Source organism: Triticum aestivum, chromosome 6A, assembly GCF_018294505.1.
Source record: "Triticum aestivum cultivar Chinese Spring chromosome 6A, IWGSC CS RefSeq v2.1, whole genome shotgun sequence".
NCBI lineage: Eukaryota > Viridiplantae > Streptophyta > Magnoliopsida > Poales > Poaceae > Triticum > Triticum aestivum.
Window position 1 is genome coordinate 196,243,846 of NC_057809.1, and position 19,258 is coordinate 196,263,103.

Below are 19,258 nucleotides of genomic sequence, written 5' to 3' on the forward strand. Positions count from 1 at the left end.
CGTACTCTACGATGTTGTTGGATACCTTCTCGCCCCGCCAAGGTAGTCAGAATCCCGATTCGACTGCTAGAATCCTACGACTTCACGACCCTACGGAAGCATGTCGATCCAAATCCCACTATGAATCCGGATTAGGTAGAATCCATGTTGGGTCGCGATCCAAATCAAAGAATCCTGTACTAAACTGTACAACCACGACTATGCTATGGACTACATCTGATTCTACTAACTTATCTAAGCCATTTGTTTAGTTGTAGAAAAATAGTATGCCATCATCCAAACCCCTTTTCATATACCTCATGGACCTTTATTACCCTCCCAAGTCCAAATGCTCAGCCGTACACCTTTTATCTAGCTCTCAGAAACCCTAGATTGAAATTTAGGATCAGGCTGGTCGGCATATGGAATTGGCGTGAAAAGGAGGATGCTTCAAGATTGACTGGAGAAGGAGAGAAAGACCCTTCAAGGTTTAGCACTGTAGGTCAGATAGACAAGTGATTGACTATTCACGCACTCTAAAAAGAACATAAGTAAATTTCGTGCATTTAAGTTTTAATGTTCTATATATTTCCCTCTCATATATGTTCCATACATGCGAGCTAGATGGTAGGTTAGCCATAAAAAGAAGTGGAATACAACTGGCATTGATGTGTACATTCTTTGCTCCATATTTAGTGTCAAAACTATATAGAACCCATATAAATTTCTTGTGTGCATATAAAATATCTTATTTGAGTAAATCTAGTAGAATCCTTGATTCCACGACTCGATCTTACGACTCGATTCTGTCCGAGGAAAACCGATCCGACTCCGAATCCCGACTCTGACTACCTTGCGCCCCGCTGGAAGCAAAGCTGCACGGCGTAGTAAAGCTTGTCCTGAGTGGGCGAGATGAGCACGGTTCTAGCCCCCGCGCCCTGCCGTGCGAACGCGCCATCGAAGTACATGACCCAACCATCTGGCGCTTCACTTCCTGGTGAGAGGGATCGGTTCTCGCCTTCTTCGAGCTCCGGGGTGTCAGTCCATTCTGCCACAAAGTCGGAGAGTGCAGCCCCCTTGACGACTCTGGTTGTGCTGAACTCCATGTCGAATGCTTGCAGCTCGATGTTCCATTCGGTGACCCTTCCTGCGGCATTGGGGCTTCTGAGCACTATCTCCAATGGGTAAGCTGAAACGACCTTTATGGGGTGACCTTGGAAGTAGTGGTGCAGCTTGCGCGAGGCCACCAGGAGCGCGAGCAAGAGCTTCTGAGGCATGGGGTATCATGCCCTCGCATCTCGCAGGACTGTGCTGATGAAGTACACTGGGTGCTTGACAAGGGTGGGAGAGCTGACGGAGTTTTTGGCTCCCGGGGACTAAGGTGTCTCCTGCAGGTTTCCATCTCATGGTGCTTCATGACTTGTCAGGGTTGCCGCTGTCTCAGGGGCATCGCCTTGGTGTTGAGCTACCTCATCAGGCTCGGCGACTTCACTTGGCAGGTCCTCGACCTCGGGCCCTTCCGTGAGGGCCACCAGTGCCGTGCTGGCGGAGTGGGGTGTGGCAGATAGGTAGAGTACCAAGGGCTCGCGAGGACGAGGCGCCACCATCACCGACGGGCTGGTCAAGTATCTCTTGAGGTCTTGAAATACCAGGTCAGCCTCGGGGGTCCATTCAAACGGACCCGTCTTCTTCATCAGCTTGAAGAACGACAATGCACGCTCCCCTAACTTGGAGATGAAGCACCCCAACAAAGTCACATAGCCTGCAAGCTTCTGCATCTCCTTGAGGTTTTGTGGTGGGCTCATGTCTTCGATTGGCTTGACCTTCTCTGGGTTGGCCTCGATCCCCTTGTGAGACACGAGGAAGCCCAGTAGCTTGCCCTAAGGGACACCAAACACACACTTCTCTGGGTTGAGCCGCAAGTCCACCTTGTGTAGGCTCGCGAAGGTCTCCTCCAGGTCCTGAATCAGAGTTCTTGCCTCCCGAGACTTCACCACAATGTCGTCGACATAGGCCTCGGTGTTTCTTCCGAGCTGCTGCCCCAAGGCGATGTGTATCAGTCCTTGGAAGATCGCTCATGTGTTGCGTAGTACGAATGGCATGCATGTGTAGCAGTACACCCTGCATGGGGTCAGGAAAGCTGTCTTCTCCTCATCTTCCACCACCATCTTGATCTGGTGGTAGCCTGAGAATGCATCCAGGAAACATAGCAGATCGCACTCGGCGGTGGAGTCGACTATCTGGTCGATGTGAAGCAGCGGGAATGGGTCTTGAGGGCAAGCCTTGTTGAGGTTGGTGAAGTCGACACACATGCGCTCCTTCCCTCCTTTCTTCGGCACGATGACTGGATTCGCTAGCCACTCTGTGTACCGGACTTCGCGAATGACACCCGCTGTCTCCAGCTTGTGGGTTTTCTGAGCAATGAAGGACTGCTTCTCCGTGGATTGCTGCCTTGCCCTCTCCTTCACAGGGCGCACATTGGGGCATACCCTCAGATGATGCTCGATCACTTTTCTTGGGACCCCACCCAGGTGCTTGGGTTCCCAGGCGAATACTTCCCTGTTCGCCCGCAACAAGTCCACCAACTCTTTTTCTTGATCTGGGGCGAGTCAGCGCCTATGGTAAAGGTGGCGCCAGAGGCTCCGTCCTTGTCGACCGGTATCTTCTTCATCTTGGCTTGACCCTGAGTGAACAGCTGCTTCTTCTTGGTCGGTGCAGCCCCCTTGGTTCTAGACACTACCTTCTCGGTCGGGCAAGCTGCCGCTGTGGCCCTGAGGGCGAGCTTGAGGGCCGCCATGGCTTCCTTAGTGTCTCCAACCACTGTGAGGATGTCTTTGCTTCCTGGCATCTTCATGTGGTTGTAGGCAGGATGAGTGGCTGCCATGAACTGGGCCAGCGTCGGGTACCTGAGGAGCCCCCTGCCGTGTGGAGACGATGCTGATCTGCAGAAAGAACAACTTGGTGTGATGGTCCGAGGGCGGCGCCTACGAGCCACCGAGGAGGGCCGCAGTGACAGGGGGTGCCGGTCCTCCGAAGTGTGTGATGAAGAGGTCACGCAGCTCCTCCTAGGAGGCCACGGAAGATTCTGGCAGATGGAGGAGCCTGGCGCACGGCACGCCAGCCAGGGCCATTGGGAGGCAATTGGCCATGACCTTACCGTCACCCCCGGCCTCCAAGACGGCCTCCTCATATGCCAGCAGGAAGGCTACCGGATCCGCCGCACCATCTTAATGGGGAGGCATCTCCAGCTTGAACTTTTGCGGCCACTTCACCCGCCGCAAGGCGGGGGTGAAGGCCCGGAGCCCCCCGGCGCTGCGGAGGGCGCCCGTCGATCTAGTCGGAGAAGAGGCGGCGTCCATGAGAGTCGGTCAGAGAGGAGAGGCCGTCGGGGGAGCAAAGCTTCGACGCACCCCTACCTGGAGCGCTGAATGTTGGATTTCGGGTTCCGGCAAAACCCTTGAGGTTTGAACACTGGGGTGCGCACGAAGATCTCTCCCCCTCTCTAGCTCGCACACTCTACGATCTCACGGCCTAGCTCGACGAATCCAAAGAACGTGAAGCACAAGATTTATACTGGTTCGGGCCACCGTTGTGGTGTAATACCCTACTCCAGTGTGGTGTGGTGGATTGCATCTTGGGCTAAGGATGAACAGTTACAAAGGGAAGAACATCCTCGCGAGGAGAGGTGTTCTTGTGCTTGGTGTGCTTGAGTGGTTGAGGATCGGAATCATATCTCTCCCGTTATGGTGGTGGCTAGTTCTATTTATAGATGCCCTGGTCCCGTTCCCAAATATTGAGCGGGAAGGGATTCCACAACGGCCAAATTCGAAGGGAGACAACTAGTACAAGCTATCCTGACAAAAGTAGTCTTTCGCCTGCCAAACGCTCTAGTGGTGACGCCTTCTTGGGCTCCATGGTGAACTCCGTCCTACTGTCCTGTTGGTCTTGGTCTTGTTGCACCGATATGGAAACCTTTTTCCTGATGCCTCGGGACTCCTCGTCTGCGCTTGCCCCTTTAGCACCAAAGAGGAAACGAGGACACTGGCGCATGCCTGGTTCCAGTCGTCATGGCTTGCGTCATTGTTTGGAAATAATACAAAATTTCTAGATTGCATAAAAGGACACTTGAATAAAAAAATTCAATGAAAGACCTCAGCGAAGCTACTTATATATTGGGCATCAAGATCTATAGAGATAGATCAAGATGCTCAACTAGACTTCCATAAAGCACATACCTTAATTGGGCAATAATAAAGTTGTTATTTTATATCTCCTTATTCATGATAAAGGTATATTATTCATGCTAGAATTGTATTGATCGGAAACTTAAATACATGTGTGAATACATAAACAAATACCGAGTCCCTAGTAAGCCTCTACTATACTAGCTAGGTAATAAAAGATGGTTAAGGTTTCCTAACCATTGACATGTGTTGTCATTTGATAACGGGATCACATCATTAGCAGAATGATGTGATGGACAAGACCCATCCGTTAGCTTAGCATATTGATCGTTCAGTTTATTGCTATTGCTTTCTTCATGTCAAATACATATTCCTTCGACTATGAGATTATGCAACTCCTGAATACCAGAGGAATACCTTGTGTGCTATCGAACGTCACAACGTAACTGGGTGATCATAAAGATGCTCTACAGGTATCTCTGAAGGTGTTTGTTGAGTTGGCATAGATCAAGATTAGGATTTGTCACTCCGAGTATTGAAGAGGTATCTCTGGGCCCTCTCAGTAATACACATCATAAGAAGCCTTGGAAGCAAATGACTAATGACTTAGTTATGAGATGATGTATCACGGAACGAGTAAAGAGACTTGCCGGTAATGAGATTGAACTAGGTATGGAGATACCGACGATTGAATCTCGGGAAAGTAACATACCGACAGACAAAGGGAATTACGTATGTTGTCATAAGGTTTGGCCGATAAAGATCTTCATAGAATATGTAGGAGCCAATACGGGCATCGAGGCTCCACTATTAGTTATTGATCGGAGAGGTGTCTTGGTCATGTCTACATAGTTCTCGAACCCGTAGGGTCCGCACGCTTAACGTTCATTGACGATATAGTATTATATGAGTTGTGTATGTTGGTGACCAAATGTTGTTCAGAGTCCCGGATGAGATCACGGACATGAAGAGGAGCTCCGGAATGGTCTGGAGGTAAAGATTGATATATATGATGATATCGTTAGGCCAAGGGGTAAGGCCCACGGGGCTTTAAGTCGGTTCAAAAGGAGTTTTGCAGAGGCCGTGGCGCCAAACGCCGGAGACCCTGGCGTCTGGCCCTGGGCTAGACACCGAGGCCCATGGCGTCTGGGCCAAACGCCAAGAACTGTGGCGTCTGTTCCTCGAAGTCCGAGAAGGAATCTTCCTTGTGGGCAAAACCAACTTTGAGGAGGCTCTTTCTCCAAGTTACGACCCCAGGGCTCAATATATAAATAGAGGGGCAGGGCTAGCACCTAGAACACATCAAGAATCAACAAGCCATGTGCTGGCAACCCTGTCCCCTCTAGTTTATCCTCCATCATAGTTTCCATTGTGCTTGGCGAAGCCCTACGGAGATTTTTCTTCACCAACACCGTCACCACATCGTCGTGCTGCCGGAACTCGTCTAGTACTTCGCCTCTCTTGCTGGATCAAGAAGGCGAGGACGTCATCGAGCTGAACATGTGCTGAACGCGGAGGTGTCGTATGTTAGGTACTTGATCGGGATGGATCGCGAAGGTGTATCACTACATCAACCGAGTTGATAAACGCTTCCACTTAGCAATCTTCATGGGTATGAAGATGCTCTTCCCCTCTCATAGCTCTGCATCTCCACGGATAGATCTTGCGTGTGCGTAGAACATTTTTTTTGCATGCAACGATCCCCTACAACTATATCCTAGGTTTTCTCTAATTACTCCTGCCTCCCCCTTTTTGGAATAGAAATCCTATGGTTATGTTCCCTCAAGCCATGAAATCCGAGTAAGATTCATTAGATCCATGTAGTGTATTGATTGTTTGAATGGTACAAATGATAAGTGATTAGTTGTTTGTTCTGTACAAATGATTTCTGCTAATAATCTGACTAGGGTTAGTGTTTGTGCTAATAATTCATAGCCAAATCCTGAGAATTGATTTTGAATGTCCTACATATATGTTTGTGCCAATTTGTTTTCCAGATTGGTATGTACATAGATGATTGTGCTAAAAAATCGAACCAAAATCTTTGGATCTATCTAAAAATAGCCATAAAATCCTAGTCCTACTTTACGGCATGTAAATTGGTTCGATGCCAAAAGTCGTTGGCATGCCAAATGTTCCCAGAGATTAGTTTGCATACCAATGTTCATTGCCAATCTCACAAAAGGTTGCCAAGTGTTGGCAACTTTTGATTTTGCCAAATGTTGGTAGCAAACCAATTAGACTCTTAGTTTTGTTGCACTAAGTTGTGCTCTCTATTTATGCATGTCTTTCATCAAGATCACTTGATTATTTAGGGTTCAGGCTCTCACAGGATATATTATGTTTCATAAACTCTACCTGCTGAATTCTCATTATAACATATACTGACGCCACATTTTTTACTATATGTATAGGTGCTATGTGATGATGTTGACAGCGAGGATGAAGATGGCCAGAGGAGGTTCAAGAAGCAAAAGCTCAGGTAGATTTATGCAAGAAAGCATAGTAGGTGTGTGATAGCCTGGAATTGGGGCTTTGGATACCCGTTTCCAACCAAAAGCTTCATGACGCGTATGAAAGTGTCCTGACGAATGCAAGTGGACGAGCCGTTGACTCCTTCAAACAGAATTATTGTCCCAGGGTGGCGCATGTTGTGTAGCTGAGTACCTGGAGAAGCTTCACCTTCGTGCAGGCCTACCAGCAAAAGAGATGTGGGATTGAACTATGGCTATGTAGTGTCTTAATTATAACTATCCTTGAGTATGCTTATTATCGGTTGAACTATAGTTGAACTATGCTTGAGTACAGTTATTATCTATGCCTGAGTAAGCTTATATCTATACTTATATCTAGATGTGGGATGAGTATGCAATCAGTTTGGTTGATAGAATTTTATGCTTCTCTTAGACCAACCTATGATTGCCCACATCAAACACAGCTTATTAGCGTGAACCATTTGTGTTACTTTCGGTCTTCCCACACAATTTTATAATAGCAACCGTTTTCCCACAACATGCATAGCTACGTGTGGAGAGTTGGCAGAAAAATTGAACATTTACGGTGCATATTAGGATGAATGTTTAGCATGGGTAAGAATTTCAGGGTCAATCGATGATGGAAATGTGGATCCACCCTGAAACTTGGTGATTTTACCAGATTGGAATCATGTGGGATGACTTTCATTGTGCCGCGGCACGTGTGTTCTGATTGGCTAGAACGCATCCCCATGGATCGCACATCTACACCGTAGGATGTACACAGATCAAACGGAAGTCCGTATCACCCTCACACCGAAGTGATGTTAATCACACAGGGTTGCCTCTACCAAATAGTTGCCTCTGAAACACATTTTGGGGCAGAAAACCCCCACCACCCAATTCAAAAAAGGGACAAAGAAAACCCTCACCAGCCCGACGTCACAAAACCCTCACCCCCTCCCGCCAACCCCCCTCCCCCATCATCCCCAGTCACACCTGCATTCCTTCACGACTCTGCATGTCACCGCCTATCGTTGCGGCAACCACTTAGCTCGACGCTTGTTGCCGCCGCCGGCTGCTGGCAAACCCCACCGCATTTTGCCACTATCGCTTGTCGCCGCCTATCACCACAGACTTTCTCGATGCTATTCGTCATACCAAGCTTCGCCAGATAGGGGAATCTGCAGTATTGGGGGGGGGGGGGGTTCTCATGGAGAACCAGGTAACTAATTTACTAAAATATTCGCTCATCTGTTATCCCAGTCTGTCTGCCCCTTTTAATCACCCGGTCGAAATCGCCATGAATTCATTTTTCTTCTAGCTAATTCGACGGTTTTCTTTCATTCATGGAGTGTACAGTGCAAGGAGACATGGAGCCTATGTGGCCTCGGCCAAACAGCCGTGGAGTTCCATCTCCACCAAACCACATGACTTCAAGAAGCGCACGGTATGTTCAATCTCACCCTACCTCGGTTGGCATGGCCTACTTTTTTGAACATATACTATATATTGCTACATTTGGATAAAAGGTGCCACATGCAGCATATACGTCAAAGGGGGTTTTTCTTCTTCCTATATTAGGCAAATTAATGGTGTATTGTTCTTTCGATTACTCTCATATTTGCATGACATCATGGTTACACAATCTGTTTAATTATATTTTTTGTCCTTTGATTTCAACTGTTGTATTGTTCTTTTGATTACTCCCATATTTGAATGCTACCCTATTCTTTAACAATCTTATCATTTCCTGCAGTACATCCTTGCTTTGCAATAACAACTGTAGTACACAATCTTGGCCTTTACATAACTGAAGACTCTAGGGATGTCATATTGAACACAAACCATGGATTTACAATGGGTGCTTCTATCAAACTTGATGAACATGGTCACTCCTATTTTGGCACGGGCCTTTGGATAGAAATTTCTAAGTTTTTTGTAGTGAAAGTTAGCACTAAAATTGCACTGCACATAAAAGAGCCTGCTCATATGATATATGCTAACTTCCCCGACGATATCATCCGTCCAGACTTTGTTGGAAGTATAAGTGTTCTTTTCAAGTATCTGCATGTTGAATTACCTAGCAATATCAAAGTGATTGTGTAGTATTTAAGCAACCAATTGGGATTCCATTTTTGACTCTCTTAAGTCTGTTCCTACCTAGTAACTTCTAGTTACCAATACACTCGTCCTCTGCCTTGTTCTAACGAAATATTCCCTATCCTCCCACTCCTCCACTCCTATCAAATAGCACACTGCCGAGGAGACTCCAGAGGTGGAGAATGAGGCTGCCAACAAGTGGAGGCGGGTCGAGCAAGAACCGCAAGTGATTCCAGCGGGCCTAGACTTCATCAACAGCCTCCCTGGTGATATGTTGATAGTAATCATCTCCCTCCTCCAAACCAAATATCATGCAAAGACAACCATCCTTTATAGGCGGCGGCACCCCCTATGGCACTCCACCCCCCCCCCCCTCGACCTCATTGACGTCCACTAGCTCTGACATGGCCATCGCAAAATCTTGGACGCAATGTCTCGGATCCTCGGTAGGCACCATGATCCACTCAGAGGCTTTATCACTGGCAAGTTCCGTTCCAACGGCAATGACCGAGCCAAGCTTGATGAGTAGTTCTGATCCCCTGTCATAGATCAGCTCGAGGAGCTTAGTTTTAATGATGGACATATGCCCTCGCTGCCACCGTCCGCGCTCTGCCTCACGTGCATGTTGCGCCTCACCAGGTTCATGAACTGCCATTTCCCCCGATTGATGATGCACCCACTCGGTTTCTTCCTCAATTGAATCACCTCGACTTCGTCATCATCTGCAACCCCAACGATGACATGGAGCGCCTGCTCCACAGCTATACTGCACTTGAGTACCTTTGTCTTCATGTGATCAATGGATTGAGTAGCTTCCACATCAACTCCATGACTCTCCGGACAATTTATGTGTGTTGCTAGTGCTGCAACAAGAGATCACATAAGGTGTATCATAGTATCATCACAGAGGACACACCTTTATTTCAGAAATTACTTGTAGTTGATCAACAAAGTCCAACAAGAATCAGTGTCATTCCTGCGATAAAATTGACAGTGGTGGACTACCCGTGTGTAAAATTCTCCGAACTTGTTACTGGATCCACACCCGTTTAGGTACGACATTCGCCTTCTTATCTTCTTGGAATTAACTTTTTTCTATTTTGAAGATGTATGTTCGTCTGTCATCCAGAAAATGATTCCTACAAGTTTGACCCCATATCTGCGCACAGTGAGGGTCTTGGCACTAGAATCTATCAGCCCCAACTTGGACCAAGTTGTCAGTTTCCTCAGATGCTTTCCATGCCCGGACAAGCTATATATCGAGGTGATCCTCCTTTCCTGTTAAATGTTAACCATAAGGGAGTTCAATTTGTGGTACCTTTTCCCAAGTTTATAATGACAAATTGAAGGAAATATGCCCTAGAGGCAATAATAAAGTTGTTATTTATATTTCCTTATATCATGATAAATGTTTATTATTCATGCTAGAATTGTATTAACCAGAAACTTAGTACATGTGTGAATACATAGACAAAATGAGTGTCACTAGTACACCTCTACGTGACTTGCTCGTTAATCAAAGATGGTTAAGTTTCCTAGCCATGGACAAGAGTTTTCATTTGATGAACGGGATCACATCATTAGAGAATGATGTGATTGACTTGACCCATCTGTTAGCTTAGCACTTTGATCGTTTAGTTCACTGCTATTGCTTTCTCCATAACTTATACATGTTCCTATGACTATGAGATTATGCAACTCCCGAATACCGGAGGAACACTTAGTGTGCTATCAAACGTCACAATGTAACTGGGTGACTATAAAGATGCTCTACAGGTGTCTCCGATGGTGTTTGTTGAGTTGGCATAGATCGAGATTAGGATTTGTCACTCCATGTATCAGAGAGGTATCTCTAGGCCCTCTCGGTAATGCACATCACTATAAGCCTTGCAAGCAATGTGATTAATGAGTTAGTTACGGGATGTTGCATTATAGAACAAGTAAAGAGACTTGCCGGTAACGAGATTGAACTAGGTATTGAGATACCGACGATCGAATCTCGGGCAAGTAACATACCGATGACAAAGGGAACGACGTATGTTGTTATGCAGTTTGACCGATAAAGATTTTCGTAGAATATGTAGGAACCAATATGAGCATCCAGGTTCCGCAATTGGTTATTGACCGGAGATGAGTCTCGGTCATGTCTACATAGTTCTCGAACCCGTAGGGTCCGCACGCTTAACATTCGATGACGATCGGTATTTTGAGTTTATGTGTTTTGATGTACCAAAGGTAGTTCGGAGTCCCGGATATGATTACGGACATGACGAGGAGTCTCAAAATGGTCGAGACATAAAGATTGATATATTGGATGGATATGTTCGGACACCGGAAGTGTTCCGGAGAAGTTTCGAATAAAACAAGAGTGCCGGAGGGTTGTCGGAAACCCTGGGGGAACTAATGGACCTCGATGGGCCTTAGTGGATAGAGAGAGAGGGGCGGCCAGGGCAGGCCGCGCGCCCCCTCCCCCTTGAGTCCGGATTGGTCTAGGAAGGGGGCTCCCCCCTTTTCCTTTCCCCTCTCCCTCTCCTTCCTTCCCCCTCTCTCCCTTTTGGTGGAAACCTACTAGGACTTTAAGTCCTAGTATGATTCCCCTCTTGGGGGCACGCCAAGGAGGGTCGGACTGCCTCCCCCTTGTCGGTGTCAAAACCGGCGGATCTCGGGTAGGGGGTCCCGAACTGTGTGTCTAAGGTCGATGGTAACAGGAGACAAGGGACACGATGTTTACCTAGGTTCGGGCCCTCGCTATAAAGGTAATACCCTACGTCCTGCTTGATTGATATTGATGGATACGAGTATTACAAGGGTTGATCTACCTCGAGATCGTAATGGCTAAACCCTAGAGGTCTAGCTTGTATGGCTATGATAATGAATCTGCCTCCGGACTAAGTCCACTGGCTTATATAGACACTGGGAGGATCTAGGGTTGCACGAGGTCGGTTACAAAGAAAGGAATCTACATATCCGGTCGCCAAGCTTGCCTTCCACGCCAAGGAGAGTCCCATCCGGACACGGGTATAGTCTTCGGTCTTCGCATCTTCACAGCCCATCAGTCCGGTCCATGGCTAACAGGCCAGACGCCCAAGGACCCCTTAGTCCAGGACTCCCTTAGTAGCCCCTGAACCTGGCTTCAATGACAAGATATCCGGCACGTAGTTCTGTCTTCGGCATTGCAAGGCGGGTTCCTCCTTCCGAAATCCAAAATAGTCTTCGGACGAATTGATCGTGTCTGGACCTGTAACACACACTGCACACAACTGTAGAGAGAATACAATAATCCACGAGTCCAGTCTGCTGACAACTTTTTACAACATGATATCACGTCCGTCCGGTCATAATTTCGAACTATTTTTCGTCTGCCGCTCCATGTTTCGAGACGCGGTTGCCATTGGCACATCTTGTCAAAGCAGAGATCGTGTCCCCTTATTACGGGATTCTCATCAATACGGGCATGGGTAACCCAACCGTGCCGTTTACTCAGCCCTCGGGAATAGGCGAGTTTTAAGGCGAGCAGGAAGGCGTTTGATATTCGTTGCCCTTATAAGGAGATAAGATTCCCCTTTCTTCTCCCACGCCTTCTCTCTTCTTTTGTCTTTCCACTCTTGAGCTCTAGTGCCAAGTTCTCATATGTTCCCACTTCAAGAAAGCTCTCAACCATGTCCAGATCCGGAGGTCAAGGCAAGTGGATGGCTTCCTCCGTCAAGGAGGAGGACAACGCGGAGCTTCAGGTGGCTGGGTACTTGGCGAAGGAAATCGCCCACCGTCTTCCAGCCCAGGGTTAAATCATTCCCATGCCAAAGCCCCATGAGAGGGTAGTATTCATCCCCCATTTCCTCTGCGGGCTAGGGTTTCCACTCCACCCCTTAGTTCGCGGGATAATGTTCTACTACGGGATTGTCTTCCATGACCTATACCCGAACTCCTTCCTCAATATATCGGCATTCATCGTCGTGTGCAGGGCCTTCTTCCACATCCAACCCCACTTTGGGCTCTGGCTCAAAATCTCCAATGTGAAGCCGAAGGTGGTGGATGGCCAGCATGCAGAGTGCGGGGGCGCCATGGTGAGCAAGCTCACCAACGTCTCTTGGCCAAAAGGCACATTCGTGCAGTCTGTCAAGGAATGGCAAAAACAATGGTTCTACATTACCGAACCCCGTGATGCCACTTGGGCCGCAGCTGCCGAATTCAACTCCGGCGCTCCCGTGCATCTCACCTCCTAGGTCGAGAAGAGCCTGAACTGGTGTTCGTCGGACGAGCTGATTGCGCTGCAAACGCGCATTCAAAGCATGATCGATAGGGACATCAAGCTTGTCGACATAATCCAAGTGATGCTGGTGTGCCGAATCCTCCCCTGCCTGAGCCGATGCCGCCCTCTATGGGATTTCAACATGAAAAAACACCACACCCTGAAAGGCTCTTCGAAACACCTCACAAAGATGCCTGGAAGTTGCTCTTCAAGGGCAACGAGATACCGCCGGTCACAGATTCGGACTGTGGTCACGACATAAATCACCTCCCCAACGAGGTATGTTATTTACAACACATCCCCTACTTGCTTGTTTCAAGGACGATATCTAAGCTTTTATTATCATTGCTTTTTCAGTACTGGTTGAAGAGGGCGAAGCAGATCCGGTGTCCGGCTCCCCTGCCTGAAGAACCAGTCATCCCGCGTTTAGCAAAGATGCTAGAGCCGGCGCCTTATAAGGCACCAAAGAAGAAGGCCACGGGAAATGCCAAGGGGGTCCGCAGTGGACATCGCCGCAAAAGCACTTCGGACGTGATGTCCGAAGACAAGACCCGTTCCCCTGCCGCCGAAGACGACGAGGATGAGGAGGAGGAGGAAAGCGACTCTCCCCTGATGGGGGGAGGAAGAAGAGGGCGGCCTCCACAATTCTGGCGGCGGAGGCGCCCAAGAAGGGGAAAGGCTCCCTCGCGGATAACACCGCATGGGACGTTGACACAGTCCGGAGAGACACCCCCGCACTAAGCCTCGGGCCGCATCGTAAGTGCTAAGACTTATATCCGCCCATAAAGTGTCTCCCCCTTATTGTATTAACATGATTGATTATGTTATTGTAGTCCGGCCCACAATAGCTCCCCGCGGTCCTCGTCAGGAGGCTTGCTGGATTCCAAGGCGATGGCCAGCGATTCTCCGCCAGCCGCTCACTCCCCCAAGGCCAAGGATGATACGGAGGTGTTGTCTCGAAGGACTATTCCAGGCGGGGGAGAGGCTCAGGAGGTGCCAGAAGGAGAAATCCCCATCGCTAGACACCAAGGGGAATCAATCCCCATGGATACTGGTGGGGAGAGCCGTACTCAGTTCGACCCTCAGTCGAACTCAATTCCGGAGACCGAGGCTGCTCCAGAATCCGACACGCGACCTCCTTCGGAAGAAGGGGGATGCCTGTTCCCCCGGTGACCTCTGTCCAACCAGGGGCACCGGATAATCTGCTGGAAGTGCTGCAAGGCGCTTCCATTGTGGATGAGCACCGTGTCCTTATGGGCAAGGTAATTGAAAGGGTTCAGTCCACCAAGAGCAGACTAACCGGAGCCTGTAGCAGCCTGTTGATAGGTTTTGAGGTAAGCAGCGCCAAAAGGGAGAAAATCCCAGTATAGAAAGTAGCCCCTAAGACACTGTCCGGTGTTCGGAAAGAAAAACCGGAGAGAGGATTAATGTCCTATTGCAGGAAACTAACTAAATTTCTCTGAAATGTATGCGCAGGCGTCGCTGTTGGCCGCGGCCTTGCATACTGCCAAAGTCTCAGGACTGAAGCAGAAATTGGCGGAGGCCGAGGAGGAGCTGGGCCAGGTGAAGAGACAGCTCCAGGAAAAACAAGGTAAGTTATAAACTTTTATGGATTCGAAAAAGGGAAAATGATATGCAATGACCGAAATACCATGATGTGAACAGAGGCGACGACCAAGGTCGAGGCCCTGAAAGCGGCCCTGGTCGAAGCCGAGGGGAAGGCTGTCAAGGAGCAGGCCGCCCGAAAGAGGCTCAAGGCCCGGGTCAACGAATCCCAACAGGAGCTCCAAGACATGATGAGGAAGTGCGAGACCTTGGAGCACAATGCGTCGGCTCAAGAGGCCGAACTTGCCAAGGCTCGTAAGAGTGCGGAGGCGGCCTGGATTGAAGCCTAGGATGCCCTCCATGAGATCCAGGAGGCCAGGAAGATCACGGCGGGTAAGGCATTCAATATGCGAAGTCGGAGTATGAAGAGGAAATTTCTTTTACTAACTCGGATTCGGAGTTCTCCAGGGGCCTTTGCTGATCTGCCACAAAGTGTGACCGATGTTGCGGAGTTTTTTCGAGCCGAAGAAGGGAGCTCCACAGAGAAGCTATTCTGGTCGCAATATTGCGCACCAGAACATTTGGTATCCTTCAACGATCAGCTGAAACAGCTGGCCGAGCTACACAGGCTGGCCGAACTGGCCATGAAGGATACGATAATCTGGATGTGGCCAGCTGAAGCTTTTCCCAACAGCTACTTCGGCCTCGTGAAGAAGCTGGTGGATGCCTGTCCTCGGCTGGATGTCATCAAGCAGTCCGTCTGCATCGAGGGCGCACGTCTGGCCTTCTCTTATTGCAAGGTCTCGTGGGCGAAGCTGGACGTTGTCAAGCTAGCGACCGGGGGGGCGCCGGAGGGCCAGGAGCACCGCACACCTGAGCGATACTTCGGCGATGTCTTAGAGGGGTCCCGCATTGTTGCGGATTATTGTGCAAAGGACACCATCTTTGAATGAATGTATTCGAGCTCCCTCTGCCTTGTATGATGAAACAAAGTGTTTATGCAATATAATGCTTATTATGTTTTAAAATTTTTACTTCATGTGCGGCCGTGTTGCATGAAATCGAAGGGTTAACCATCCGTCGGCTTCTGCCCCCACGTAGGTAGTACGGGGGTGTTCGGTATGGAATATAAACAATCTTGATCCAATTAGATGGTCCTTGAAGGAGTTGTTTAGCGCAGCGAACCAGGCAACCAGACTATGTGGCTGTAACGCCCTCACTTAGCCATAGGAGTGCGACAATAAAAACATGGGCGCAACCCCTAGTATCCGAACTAGAGTGCTATAAGCGTCTGATCGGGAAGTACCAATCCTTCTCATAATGTGGAAGAAATCTCCAACGATTTGTAACCTCCGAACAGCTGACCGACTCTCGCCGCATCATGACAGTCAGTTTTCGGCTTTCTCTACTGAGGTGCTCCTTTGGATAAACCAAGGCACAATCATAGTAGTTCTCCCTTTACTACCTTAGCCGATATAGCGGGATGTAAGGTAGCAAGCACAGGAGCCAGGCAACCCAACTATTGACCAAAGACATGATTCGGAGCCAATGCATATGATCCTAAATTCGGGGTGGCAAACTATACTTATAAAAAGTGTTCAGACTTTTGTTGCTGTAATGTGGGGTGCTATGAAGCCCCTGGCAGACATCAAGCGTACCAAAGTGTACAGGTGCTACCTGATAGGATTATCCATGGGGGAGCTGGAAAAACAGAAAAGGTACGAAGGTAAAAGGCTGGAGTCCTACAGCTCCAGCCGCAAACTATTCTCATTGTAATTTAATTAGTACGTCAAGGCGCATTGATACAAGTAGTGCGATAAGCAACAGGCTATTTTACATGCCGAAACCAAGGGAGAGCTGCATGTGGGTCCTGAAAAACAGGTAGAGTTATTGTTAAAGGAATCACCTAAAAAATCCCCCATATGTCTGCGTTTCTCGCCGTCTTGGTGTGTTTATCCTTCAAGAGGACCGATGACCAGACAACCAGATGGTGCCTATGGGATTGAGACCTGAAAAGGAAACAAGTAAAAGTGAAAGTATGTGTGTATCCGATGTCGGTTGAGCCATACTACGGACCACAAGCTAGTTATGCCTCCGTCGATGCCCATGGGATTTTGAGTGCGTAGTCATGTACGTGCGGCACGAATGCCACCACTTGATCGGAACTGCGACGGAGGCCGGATTGTTAGCCGAGCTCCTGACGAGCCAAGCTCTCCTGCTGCAGAGTAGTTCGGACCCTCTTAATGGTGTCCATGGGCTCAGGGGCCGAATTAAGGTTCTGCTTGAGAAGGCCGCTCTGTACTTCTGCTGCTAAGGCAGTTGTGTGCTCTTCTGTACGGAAGGAGCGTTCCGTATTTCCATTGACTGTTATGACGCCGCATGGAGTGGGCATCTTGAGCTTGAGATAAGCATAGTGTGGTACTGCGCTGAATCGAGCGAAGGCAGTTCGTCCGAGCAGTGCATGATAGCCGCTGCGAAAACGAATGATATCGAAGATTAACTCCTCGCTCCGGAAGTTGTCCAGAGATCCGAAGACAACCTCTAGTGTGATTGAGCCCGTACAGCGGGCCTATACACCTGGTATGACTCCTTTGAAGGTAGTCCTGGTGGGCTTGATCCGAGATGGGTTAATGCCCATTTTTCGTGATGTATCCTGATAGAGCAGATTGAGGCTGCTACCTCCATCCATAAGGACGCGAGTCAGGTGGAACCCATCAATTATTGGGTCTAGTACCAGTGCAGTTGAGCCACCGTGACGGATACTGGTCCGATGATCACGGCGATCAAAGGTGATCAGGCATGACGACCATGGATTAAATTTTGGGGCGACTGGCTCTATCGCGTAGACGTCCCTAAGCGCACGCTTGCGCTCCCTCTTGGGGATGTGGGTAGAGTATATCATGTTCACCGTTTTGACCTGAGGGGGAAACTTCTTTTGTCCCCCTGTATTCAGTTGCTGGGGCTCTTCTTCATCGTGCTCGCTTTGGGATCCCTTTTCCTTGTTCTCGGCATTTAATTTGTTGGCATGTTTAAAAACCCAGCAATCCCTATTTGTATGATTGGGTGGTTTGACTGGGGTGCCATGAATCTGGCACGGACGATCAAGTATACGGTCCAAGCTGGATGGGCCTGAATTGTTCTTTTGGAATGGCTTCTTTCACTGACCGGACTTAGAGCCCCTAAATCTGGCATTGACTGTTGTGTCCTCGGTGTTATCACTGTTGTTTCGACGCTTGTATCTGTTGCGTCGAGACTTGTCTTTGCTAGTTTTAGCTTCATGGGTGTTGGCGTCCCTTGCATTGTTTTTGCTACGGGCCAACCAACTGTCCTTGCCCGCACAAAAGCGGGGTCATGAGTGTCGTCAGGGCTGCCATGGATTTTGGCTTTTCTTGGCCGAGGTGGCGAGCGAGTCATTCGTCGTGGATGCTGATTTTGAAGGCTTCTATGGCTTCGGCATCCAGACAATCGACGATTTGGTTTTGTTTAGTTAAGAACGTAGTCCAGAATTTCCTGGCAGACTCTTCGGGCTGTTGAACTATATGGCTTAAGTCATTAGTGTCCGGAGGTCGAACATATGTGCCTTGGAAGTTATCGAGGAAGGCCTCTTCCAAGTCCTCCCAACTGCCGATAGAATTTGCAGGCAGACTGTTGTGCCAGTGCCGAGCTGGCCCCTTGAGTTTTAAAGGGAGGTATTTGATGGCGTGGAGGTCATCGCCGTGGGCCATATGAATGTGGAGAATGAAGTATTCAATCCACACCGCGGGGTGATGAAGCTATGTACCTAGGGTAGGATCATGGGCCTGACCTAAGACTTCCTCCCCAAGGACATCACCCTAAAGCCAGTAGCATTCAAAGGGTACCACCATCCACTCGACCAGAGACATTCCACTCAGAAGAATCAATGTCACTCGACCGTCACAAAAATCACTCGACAAGCAGGAGATCTGAAGCCACTCTACACAGCAACGGTCGGGCGTTTACTCATAGACTTAACTATCATTTATAACACTTTAATACGGACGTTACCTCCAACACTCCTTCTTTTATGTACATTGAACCCCGCATAATGGAGCAGAGCTGGGGTCCTGGCGCACTCTATATAAGCCACCCCCCTCCTCCAGGACAGGGGTTCACATCCTTTGTAAACTCACACACGCATATAATCCAGTCGACCGCCTCAGGGCACCGAGACGTAGGGCTGTTACTTCCTCCGAGAAGGGCCTGAACTCGTAAACTCACATGTACAACTACTCCATAGCTAGGATCTTGCCTCCTCATACCTACCCCCATTCTACTGTCAGTCTTAGATCCACGACAGTTGGCGCCCACCATGGGGCAAGTGTCTTAGAAGTTTGTTGGAGAAGTTGCATTTTTTCCGATTCCTGTCATCATGGTTTCCGACGGAGGTTTGGCTGAAGGCCGCGAGATCTGTCTCAGCGCGCTTGTCTTCATCGCTGACGACTCCGCTTGGCTCCATGAGGCTCCACTCGACGTCGAGGAGCTCCCCGTCCGCGGAGCGATGCACTTCCGCGCATGCGTCTGCGGAGTCCTTCTTCAGCAGTCATCGACTCGGTATCAGTCGGTTCCTACGGCAACCTCACTTTCCGTTGTTCGCTGGCGCCAGCGATCCGGTCGGTCGCGGCTTTAGCGGTGGGTGAGGCATGCGGTGGCCCGCCAATCGTCCACCCCACAGGTCGGGGCGATCGAGCCCGATGAAACTCTCT